This window comes from Megascapheus bottae, chromosome 9 (assembly GCF_031878675.1).
Source record: "Megascapheus bottae isolate mThoBot1 chromosome 9, mThoBot2.hap1, whole genome shotgun sequence".
Classification (NCBI taxonomy): Eukaryota; Metazoa; Chordata; class Mammalia; order Rodentia; family Geomyidae; genus Megascapheus; species Megascapheus bottae.
The window spans coordinates 60,898,834-60,910,838 of NC_143517.1; the positions used below are offsets into that span (position 1 = coordinate 60,898,834).

The following is a 12,005-nucleotide window of genomic DNA, read 5'->3' on the forward strand; positions in this document are numbered from 1 at the left end:
GTATCTTTCCTCTTGACATCCCACATACATGTAATTTGCAAATAACCATACCCCCATCACTCCATTTTTACATTCCATAAATTATGATGATTTTTATATATCTTATGTTGGTATTTTAGCATGTCATGGGACCTAATAAATAATGACTAGTGTACATCTGTGTGAATCAATGAAATCAGTATCTGAATATAAGATAACTATAAATCCCATTCCAAATCATTCCTTTAATTTCTACTTTTGAAATGATTAAAGGACATATGGCTTATGTGAGAGGACTGATCTCATTGTTTGGCTAGATTTATTGTTCCCCTCCTTCTGTTCTGTTCTTTCTCTTGAGTTCTCCATCTCTTAGTACATTTTAATACATAGTTATTAGATTTGATATTTTTAGATAATACAAAATATATGTTCAGCCTTTGAGTTTAGAACCTTTCTACGCATATATACAGATTTCCTGACTACCCCCAAATGGTAAGGCAAATTGAAGTTAGAAGGAAGGATTCTATAGAAAACACAGATACTTACTGTTGTCCTTAATGTACTATGTTATTGCTCATCTCTTTTGCTGTCTCTTGGTTATCTCATGTTGTTACAGTATTTTATCTTATTATCTGGTATATTGTATATATGTTTATTTGAAATAGGATAGGGAAGGGAGGAAAACAAGATGAGGGAAAGAAATGGGGACCATGTCATAAGAAAGAGTATCAATGTTTGTGAAGTTATGCACCTTCTGTCTGGTGAATATAATGTAACCCTTCTATTAATCACAATAAAAATTATTAAAAAAGAAAACACAGATACTTGATGAAGTATGACAGCAAAAGATGCCACCAATAGCTATTTCGAATAGTGTCTGAAGGCAACATGCTAGGGCATATGTATTCATTTTAGGAAATGACAACAAAATTGATTGAATTGAGAGCATTCAAAGGAAGCCTTGGGAAGGATTGTGAAATAAGAAATGTATAACACCATATGTCTAATGTTCTTTGTCTTATATGTGTAGCTAGCATTTGTCCAGCTCTTCATAGTCAATAGAACACATCATTCATTAATTAATTCAGTAAAACACGTTTTTATCAAATAGCTATGAGTATTCCAGAGGAAGGAAAATGTGACATTCAGGTTCCTGATATTCAAGGCGTAGTAACTCTTTCTTATCAAACACTGCCTAATTAAATTTATGGCCCAGTGGTGGTGGTTAAGACCTATAATTTTAGTTACTCAGGAGGCTGAGATTTGAAGATCATTGTTCAAGTCCAGGCCAAGAAGGGAAGTCTGTGAGAGTTTTGTCTCCAATTAGCCTCTGAATATTCAAAAATGAAGCTACAAGTAAATGGTAGAGCACCGACATTGAGATGAAAACCCCAAAGCCACACACACACACACACACACACACGCACACACACAGAGAGAGAGAGAGAGAAAAGTCATGGGCTCTGACTGGCAATTCTTCCTTTCTGGGGAAGGAACAAATGAAAAGAGTGGACTAGATGCAGAAGTGCTACTTTTTTTTTCTTTTTATTTTCTTTTATTGTTGTGATAGAAGAATGTATAAAAGGGTTACAGTTACATTCATCAGGTAGTGGGTACATTACTTCTCAAAACAATATCTCTTCTCATGCTTTTGTCCCACTTTTCCTCCCTCCTCCCCCTCTGGGTCAACTTGTTTTCCCCCTTCTCTTCCCTATTTCAAATAATCAAATAAGTATATATAGCAAAGTCAGATAACAGTAACCACATGAGATTAACCATAAGTGGAAAAAAAGAGAAAAGAAATAACTTCATATAGTACATTAAGGACAACAATCACAAGGATAAACCATATCCTAGAATATGTTTTGTTTAGTCACATCCTGTAGGACCACATGTACATAACTTTTGAGCTATTTTGATCCTCCAGATGTGTATTAATTATTACAAATAAGGGAAACCATTGAGCCTATGCTCCTTTGGGTCTGGCTTACTTCACTTAATATGATTTTTTTCCAAGTCTTTCCATTTCTTTCTGATGCCATTCTATCTGATGGAAGCATAGCATTCCATTGCGCATAAGTACCATGGGATTTCTAGGTCATAGGGGAACTTTATGTTTAATCTTTTGAGGAATCGCCATACTGCTTTCCATAGTGATTGAATGAGTTTACACTCCCACCAACAGTGTAGTAGTGATCCCTCCTGGCCACATCCCCACCAGCATCTGTTTTCATTAGATTTCTTGATAATGGTCATTCTAACTGGAGTGAGGTGGAATCTCAAAGTTGTTTTGATTTGCATTTCTTGTATGGCCAAATAGGTTGGCCATTTCTTCATGTGTCTATAAGCCATTTTTATTTCCTTTTCAGAGAAGTCTCTCTTTTTTATTAAAGAATTTATTAACATTGATTTTTACATTATATTTTAAATGACATATTTAACAAACAAGTATTCAAGGAGGGAATCTCTATATACAATCACTGACATTTAGATTTTAGAACATAATGAAAATTAGGCTGAGGGTTTGTATGTCATAGATACATATTAATCTATGTAATAAAATATTATGTCTATAGAGTCATAGACTTATGTCATAGATTTTTATCTCTATGTAATTGTAAGTCTTTAGCCTACCTTTTAATGGGATGGTGGTTTCTTTGAGGATTTGTTTTTGAGAGATTCAATTCTTTGAGTTGTAGGTATATTTTAGATATGAGGCCCTGTCTGTTAACAGTATGGCTGGTGAAGATCTTCTCCTTCTCTGTAGGCTTTCTATTTAACTTGCTAGCTATGTCCCTTGCATACAGAAGCTCTGCAGTTTAATGCAATCCCGTTTGTCCAAACTTTCTTTAATTTGTTGTGTTTCTGGATCCTGATTAAGAAAGTTTTGACCTATGCCAATGAGTTAGAATTTCTGGCCTGAGCAATAAGGCAAGAAGCAAACATAAAGGGGATCTAAATAGGGAAAGAAGAAGTAAATTTTTTCCCTTTTTGTAGATGACATGATTCTGTATTTAAAAAACCCTATAGACTCCACATGCAAGTAACTTGAGCTGATTTAAAACTTTGGCAAAATAATAGGGTATAAAATTAACCCTCAAAAATTAATGGCTTTCCTTTATGTCAACAATGAGAAAAGCAAGGGAGAAATCAAGAAAGCAATTCCTCTTGCAACAGCCTCAAACAAAATTAAATACTTAGGAATTAAGGATGTAAAGTTCCTTTATGATGAAAACTTTAAGAACCTGAAAAAAATCAAAGCAGAACTAAGGAAATGGAAAAAAAAAACCTCCCATGCTCCTGGATTGGAAGAATTAACATTGTGAAAATGGCAATCCTGCCAAGGGCTATCTACAGAGTCAGTGCAATACCCATCAATATCCCAATGTCATTCTTTAATGAAACAGAGAAGCAATCCAAAAATTCAGATGGAATAATAAAAGACCTTGCATAGCAAAAACAATCCTTAGCAGAAAGAACAGCACTGGAAGTATATCAACACCAATCTGCAGACTCTATTACAGAGCTACAGTAACAAAAACAGCTTGGTACTGGCACAAGAACAGGCCTGAGGACCAATGGAACAGAAATGAAGACCCAGAAATCAACCCACTGACCTGTGGCCACCTAGTTTTTGATAAGGGAGCCAAAAAATAGGATGAAAGAAAGACAGCCTCTTCAACAAATGGTGCTGGCAGAACTGGTTAAGCACCTGCAGAAAACTAAAGTTGGATCCTTCTATGTCATCCTTCAGCAAAATTAATTCCAAATGGATCAAAGACCTTGAGATAAAACCCGATACCCTCAAAACTTTACCGGAAGGAATAGGAGATTCAGAAGTGCTATGTTTTACAGATAGTTTCAAAGTTTCTCCCAAAGACAGATGTCTTTTAATTCTGTTGTAACGGGTCCAAAGCTGAAAACTTAATTCAACAATGGTGTTTAGAAGTAATAATAAAACTCTAACTTACTGTGGTAGAAACTTAATGACAAAATCCTGATGGTTTCCAAAGGAAAGCCAGAGGAAAAGGAGAAAGATAAAGAACTACAGTATAAAAGTTAGACAAATACTAATGCAGAATGATAGGAAAATTGATTAAAAACTCATCATTGAGGATTCTGAGGAAATAATTATGACTTCAGATCAAATATTCACTAAGTAATAAGTTACAACTCCTTAAAAACATGCAACAATACTTAAAATCAATAAAATTGGCAAATCCCTAACATTGTGGGAATTCAAAGGGTTTAGTCAGTCATGGATAGAGGTAAAAATATAATGCACATACATGGGCTGTGAAAAGCTCTATAACAATTTCAGACTAAGGAAGAAATACAAAACTTTATACTACATATTAGACATTTTAGAAAATATGTTTTCTTTTCAAGTACAGATCAGACATTCAAATAATGAGACTGGCACAGGTTTCAAAAGACCATTTATATGGAAAAAAGTTGATGTTACAAAATCATAAACATATTTTCGGCCAGGAGTTTAACCTAGTGGTAGAGTGCTTGCCTAGCATGCACAAAAGTTGGGTTCGATTCCTCGGTACCACATACATAGAAAAAAGCCAGAAGTGGTGCTTTTGCTCAAACAGTAGAGCTCTTGCTTTGAGAAAGCCCAAGGACAACGCTCAGGCCCTAAGTTCAAGCCCCAGGACAGGCAAATAAAAACAAACAAACCATACTTTCACTTGCCTAATCTATTAGAGTGATTGGAGTGGACAGTAGGTCATCTAATTCCATTCACTTTTACAGAGAAACACCATCTATCTGCCAAAAGAAACAATCTATTTGTGAAAATATAGAGAATTCTAGGCCAAAATAATTCAATCTCTATTTGAAAGGAAACAGTTATTACCTTCCTTTCTGAGTCACTGGTTTGAAAAGAAAATCAATATAGATTACATTTGAGGCTAGTAAGAAACTACTCTTACAATAGTAATTTTGGGTATATTGCATTTTATTCAGTATGTTTTTCTAGCCTCTGGAGCATTGTTTCGTCATAATCAAATCACTATAAGACATCAGGAGAATTCTTCAGGAGCAAACCAATGGTCCGTGGGGTGCTTCATTCTGAAAATTTCCATTGTTTCCATCACATCTCAGAAGACATTCCCGATCTTCAGATTCATATCCATATTTATAATATAGCATACCAAATGTGTAAGGACGAATGGATTTTAAGTAGAATGGAACGAGGTCAGAAGAACTGTTGTGCAGAAGTGGGGGTAGTGTTACAGAAAAGGGTAAGCAGATTTTTAGGATTACTCAGAATTGTTCAAGAACCTAAATTTCTTCAAATTCAATTTTTACACTAGCATGTTCAAGTTGGTACAAGAGATGGTAACTAAAAATTGTTCCCCATTTAACTTGCTAGCTATGTCCTTTGCTATACAGAAGCTCTGCAGTTCAATGCAGTCACATTTATCCACACTTTCTTTAATTTGTTGTGTTCCTGGCCTTTATTAAGAAAGTTTTGACCTGTGCCACGGAGTCCCAGTGTATCTCCTATTCCTTCCTGTAAAGTTTTAAGAGTATCTGCTTTTACCTCAAGGTCTTTGATCCATTTGGAATTAATTCTGGTGCAGAGTAACATAAAAGGATCCAGCTTTCCAGGATATTGAAACAAAAGCCATATAATGAATGATTGTTGTCCTTAATGTACTATGTTGTCTCTCATCTCCTTTGCTGTCCCTTGGTTATCTCATATTGGTATAATATCTCACTTTGTTATCTGATATATTGAATTTATTTGTATTTGGATATTTGAAATTTGATAGGGAAGGGGGGAAAACCAAGACGGGTGGGGGGTGTGGGGAGGGAGGGAAATGGGTACCAAGACATGTGGAAGGGTATCAATGTATGTGAATTAATGCACCTTCTATCTGGCAAATATCATGTAACCCTTTTACTAATTACAATAAAATAAAAAAATAATAATTTCTTGCCCCAAAAAAGATCCAGCTTTAGTTTTCTTTTTTGGTATTATTATTTTATTTTTCCATATATTTTATTGTAATAGAAGGGTTACATTATATTCAACAGATAGAAGGTGCATTACTTCACAAACATTGATACCCTTTCTCACGTCTTGTTCCCCTTTTCCCTCCCCCCACCCCTGCCCCTCATCTTGTTTTTCCCCTTCCCTATCTGATTTCAAATACCAAATACACATATACACAATATATCAGATAACAAAGTGAAATCCTGTAACTATATGAGATAACCAAGGGACAGCAAAAGTGATGAGAAGTAACATAGTACATTAAGGACAACAATCACTCATTTTATGGCTTTTGTTTCTAGATCCTGGAGGTCCTTTCACTTAAATGGCCTTATGTATCTAGGTTGTGTTCCATTGTAAATCTCTGCTAGGAGAGCCAAGGTTTCTACTGATTATGACAAATGAGGGAAACCATTAAGCCTATGTTCCTTTGAGTCTGGCTTACTTCACTTTAGTTTTCTTTGGGTGCTTAACCAATTCTGCCAGCACCATTTATTGAAGAGGCTGTCTTTCTTCCATCCTATTTTTTTCCTGAAATGCTCACTGATCATCTACCTATAAGGAAAATAAAGATAAACCTATATTTTTCTTACCAGGAAGAAATCAGAAGGTCTCTGTCTGGTTAGAAAATTGCCTACTGCAAATCAAGACTTCCACTTTCACTCAAATGAAGTGATCAGGATGCAAAGGCAATTACCTCTAATTGCAATGTCATGTGAGCCTTGCATTCCTTTGGGTCATTTTTTCTTCAAAACAAGCTTGTCAAGCATTATTCAGTCCAATGCTATGGTGATAGGAAGAAGCCAATAGCAAAGTCTTGTAAGAAAAAAAAAAACATGTCATCTGTGAAGAAGTCATTTAATAGGTTTGAGACACAGCATTGTGTTTCCAAATTGCTAACATCCACCAGGATAATCAAACACCAAAAGGGTTGCATCTACATTCTCTTTGACCTTGATACTTTTGAGGGCAGACTGCAGGCTGGTTTCAGAAGCAGCAAATGGCACTTTGGAACCAATCCCAGAGGGTTTTTTTTTTTTGGTCAGAAATTCAACCAGCTCCTTGAGTGACTAGAGAGGCCCATTCTATCTTGGGGAACATTGATCCTGGCCAGGTCGGATTCCATAGATGCCAGCAAATGAAGACACTGACTGTCCTAATGATGGCCTTGACAATTGAATGTTTTAGAAGGAATGTTCAAAGTCAAGCACGATTTCAAAATGTGTGTCTTTTACTCTTATAATGATGTCTCTACTGACTCTTAGAAATAATCACCTGAACTGAAGTTACACTCTTGAATACAGCCACCTCTCAACACAGCTCAAATTACTCTGAATCCAACGGGTCCATTGTTCTTTCTAGTGTGATGATTGGTGGTGAAGGGATGTGTTCTTTTTAGCGGGGTGCATGAGGACATGTCCTTTTTCCCCAAATGTCCAGTCTTTCCACCTGTACCACATGACTGATTGGCTTGTTTTCCTACCATGACAACCTGCCCCGGTTTTACAAGGAGGTGATTAGAGTCAGGAATGAAGTCTTATTCTTCCATCAAATCCCAAATTAACATGAATAACATATTTGCTTAATTATATCAGTCCTTTTTTTTAATCCAAGGGGAAAAATATCCCTGGGAAAATGACTTCCCATTAATTCTTGGCTTTGCTAGGCTGTCAAATTAACTGCAGCTATTTCCTTGTTGATCAGAAGGGCATACATGCTTTAGATTCAGTCTGATGCTGATAAAAGTTATTATCTGTTTGGAAATCTGCCTGCCTTTCCTCTCCTGCCTCCTGTCCAATTTTAATAGCACTGAGTCAGACCCCTAATAAGAACTGTAATGACAACCTACATTTTACAGTACTTTATACTATGCAAAGCACTTTCATGGGAATTATACACATGCATTATCTAATTGATCCTCCATAGCAGGTAAGAAAAAAGGAAGCACAGTAGATGGCTCACTTCAAAGCCTGGATTAGCCTCTCTGACAGAACAATTGATGCCATTTTCACCCTGTAGAGAGCAGAGGTTTGGAGTCAAATATGGTTATTATTTGCAAGTCTTCAGTGCTTTTGTCCAGACATTATCTCATTTTGTTCCTCCTCAACTGTGCTTGGAAGCCATTACCTTGTTCGCTATTTTTCAGGTAAGGAAAAAGAAGGAAAGCTCACACAAGTAAAGAACCTTATGCAAGGTCACTGGCTCATCATAAAATATAGATTCAGTTTGTTGATTTCTGAATTTCACCCACTGTCCTTCCTCATTCTTGGAGAAAAGGAGATACACTTTTGCTTTTGTCTGGATATTGGTGAGTCTTATTTATCCCCTTGGGGAGTGGAATTGCTAAAGGGCAATGTTTCATGTTCCCCACTGGAGCTTAATTTATTGAACCTGGAATCACTGCAGTATTAGTAGATCATTTTGGAGTGATGTCTTGCTAAGCATTTTTATTGAATTTATTTATCAAAATAACATTGCACATTACACACATTTAAGCCTATTCTATAGATATGGAATAATAGAATACTGATTTCTCCCTGGTTTATTAACTGGTGATTGGGAGAACCAGAAATGTAACTGCAAAGCTTGTGCTATTTATAAGCCATTACTCATCCATAGTTACATTTATTTTTATTAGCCTTCCTACTGGGTGTTCATTCAGTCTGATAGGTTACATTTGTTTTTTAATTTTTTTCTAAGTGTTTATTAGGCCATAACCCTTAGGAAAGCTATTATCCAAAGGCCCGGGAAATAACAATGACCAAGTTGAAACCCTTTCTGAGTGGGGCAGTCACTGTGGAAAATAGTTTGGTGGTCATTAAAAACATTTAAATATAGAATTTTCATATGGTACAGAAACTCTACTATGGAGTATATACTCACAATAATTAAAATAGATCCTCAAGCTGATATCTGTGCTCTGATATTCATATATCATTATTCAAAAAATAGGTGAAGGTCAGGAGTTTGGCTTAGTGGTAGAGTGCTTGCCTTGCATGCACAAAGACCCAGGTTTGATTCCTTGGTACCACATATACATAGAAAAAAGCCAGAAATGGTGCTGTGGCTCAAGTGGTAGAGCTCTAGCCTTGGAAAAGCCCAAGGACAATGTTTAGGCCCTGAGTTCAAGGCCCAGGACTGGCAAAAAATAGGTGAAATGTTCATCAATAAGTGTATGGATAAATAAGATGTGGTATATGTGACAATGGACTATTACTAACCTTTAAAAAGAAATGAAATTAAATGAAGTATGAAAGTCTCATAAAAACAAATACTGTATAATTTCTCTCAAAAAACAACTCATGGTCTGGAAATAATAGGAGACTGCTAGGACGCTGGAAAAGAAAGTGAGACATTTGTAGTAATTAGTACAAATCTTGGACTCTCCTAGCAGAGGATTATAATAGCTCAAAACCTAGATACATAAGGCCATATAGGATGAGGCTAAATGAAAGGACCTCTAGGACATGGAAACAAGAGCTATTAATGTGTGATTATTGTTCTTAATATTGTGCTATTTCTCATCACTGTTGTTGTCCCTTGGTTATTCTCATATTGTTACAGTATCTTATCTTGTTATCTGGTATATTATATATACATTCATTTGTTTATTTGAAATACGAAAGAGGGGGCAAAACAAGATGAAGAAAGGGTGTAGGGGGAGGTAAATGGGGACAAAACATGAGAAGGGGTATCAATGTGTATGAAGTAATGCACCTACTATCTGGCGAATATAACTGTCACCCCTTCTGTTAATTAAAATCAAAATATATGAAAAGAAAAAAAGAAAATGAGAGAACAAAGGAGCAAGGAAAAGTGATTAGGAGGTAAGATTTCTCTGAGTACATTATATGCATTGTGGAATAATCATATAGCCTTATTTTGTAGAATTGCATGTATATTAATAAGCAAAATAAGAAATGGATGCAATTATGACCCATGTTATATCATAGATGAATCACTAAAAGATTATGTCAAGTGATAAATACCAATCATTCAATTGCAAATGCTGTAGGTTTCTACTTACAGAGAAACTGAGACAGGAAGTTGGCTGGAATACAAGGAAGGAGAGGATGTGGAATTGGTGGCTTAATGGGTACCAGGTTTCAGTTTGGAATGGGAAAAAAAATTAGAATTAGTGATGTTTCCACAAAATGCATCAGAATTTTAAGCTAAACAAAAAATAATCAAATATCATTAACTGGAACATATTTAGTTGTTTTTGTTAAGGGTTAGGGCTGCTGTAATAGAGAAGTTATGATACTCATTTCAGTACCTGGAGAAATAATCCTATACATAATCAATCATAGCACAAATTTCTAACAGCTCTAGTTTAAGGTAGTATCAATCCCTCCATCTTCTCAATTATTCAGAGTTTTCTGTGAAAACACTGGCAAAAAGTTTAAAGATGCACTAGAATGACTTGTGATAGAAATCTCCTTAAGCCATTACCCATTTCCTAAGCTACGTGCACTGTAGAGATAGGTCATTGGTTCATTCTATGCTCGTCTCATAGTCTCATTTATTGACACAAATATTTTGGGCAATGTGATGCACTGTTTAAGTTTTGGAGACAGGCTATGGGAAGATTGGCTCTGTTCCTGATTTAGCTGAACATCTGGAAATGCGGTGAGCAATTACGTCAGAAAAGGAACTGACAGGGTCCAGTAGCATGGCCTAGTGGTAGAGTGTCTGCCTAACATGCATTAAGCCCTGGGTTCCATTCCTTAGTACCACATTCACAGAAAAAGCCAGAAGTAGTGCTGTGGCTCCAGTGGTCGAGTGCTAGCCTTGAGAAAGCCCAAGGACAGTGCCCAGGCACTGACTGTAAGCCCCAGGACAAGAAAGAAAGAAAAAAGAAAGAAAGAAAGAAAGAAAGAAAGAAAGAAAGAAAGAAAGAAAGAAAGAAAGAAAGAAAGAAAAGGAACTGATAGAGAATAAAGCTGGAATAATGAAGGGCTGGGTATTTGGGAAAATGATTGTCAGGGAAGGTAACTCAGAGAATGTTGTCACTCCACTGAATCTGGAAAATGAATACAATATACACATATTTACATATACACACATATATGCATATATATGTGTATGTTGGAAGGCTAGAAACTTATGTTGTGGATAAGAGAAGTTGACACCAGTGGCTCTAAATTAGTTTGCTTTACCTGCTACGTGATGAGACTGGCCAGGAGGGTAAAGCAAACTATGCATAATTCAGGTGTGAGTTTGAAATATCTGTTGTTGTCATAGGCTGTCACTGACTATTTCATTTCAGACCAATTGGGCAGCTGCTGATGGGATATATCAGAGTCATAAATGTTGGAAAGAGATATGCCTGAGAGGAAATTAGTATAGTAATATGTGCAAAATATAAAATAACTTGGTCCAAAGAGGAAGAAGAGGAAATGAGTTAATAATGGCTAGGAGGTGTGATGGATAGGACCCAGGCATTTGTTAACTGGAGAAACAAATGAAATCTGTTGTTGTCAAATCATCACTCTTCCTTGTGCATAACACATAGATTAAATAGTGTGTCTCTTCTTGTTCTCATTGTCGTTCATTTTTCAACAGGCATCTCTTGTTGATCAATCCTGAAGAACGACTTGAAAAGAAAAATGAAGAACTAGGGACCCTTGCCTCCACTGATGGATTAGTTGCCTAACAAGTGAATTCTCTGAGTTCTAAAACCACTATGGCCAGAAAACACAAAAGGAAAAGAAAAAAATAATAAATTAAGAAAAAAAGATGAGATATATGGAGATGCTGACATAGGGAGAATATATTTCATAAGTAAACCATTTTACAAATAAACCATTAATTACTTATTTGGTTCTTTCTCCTTTGGATGTTTACACATCAATGAATGTAAGGATGAATTCTTGGAGACAAGTTATGTTAAGGCTCGAGAGAGCTTGGGTATTTCTTTCATGAAATTTCTTGATCTTAGAGGTTAGAATAGCTGCTATAATACCCAGAACCTGATGGTTGTGTCTGAAATGCACAATGACCATTGTGGTATGTT

At 36.0% G+C, this 12,005-nt stretch overlaps 1 long non-coding RNA gene across 1 annotated transcript; it reads left to right on the forward strand.

Moving 5' to 3' along the window:
• Positions 1 to 5,074: 5,074 nt before the first annotated feature.
• Positions 5,075 to 11,753, forward strand: LOC150059254 (uncharacterized). Its single transcript, XR_016536622.1, has 3 exons — positions 5,075 to 5,231; positions 8,136 to 8,297; positions 11,555 to 11,753. It is a non-coding gene; the product is annotated as an uncharacterized LOC150059254 (long non-coding RNA).
• The last annotated feature ends 252 nt before the right edge of the window (positions 11,754 to 12,005 follow it).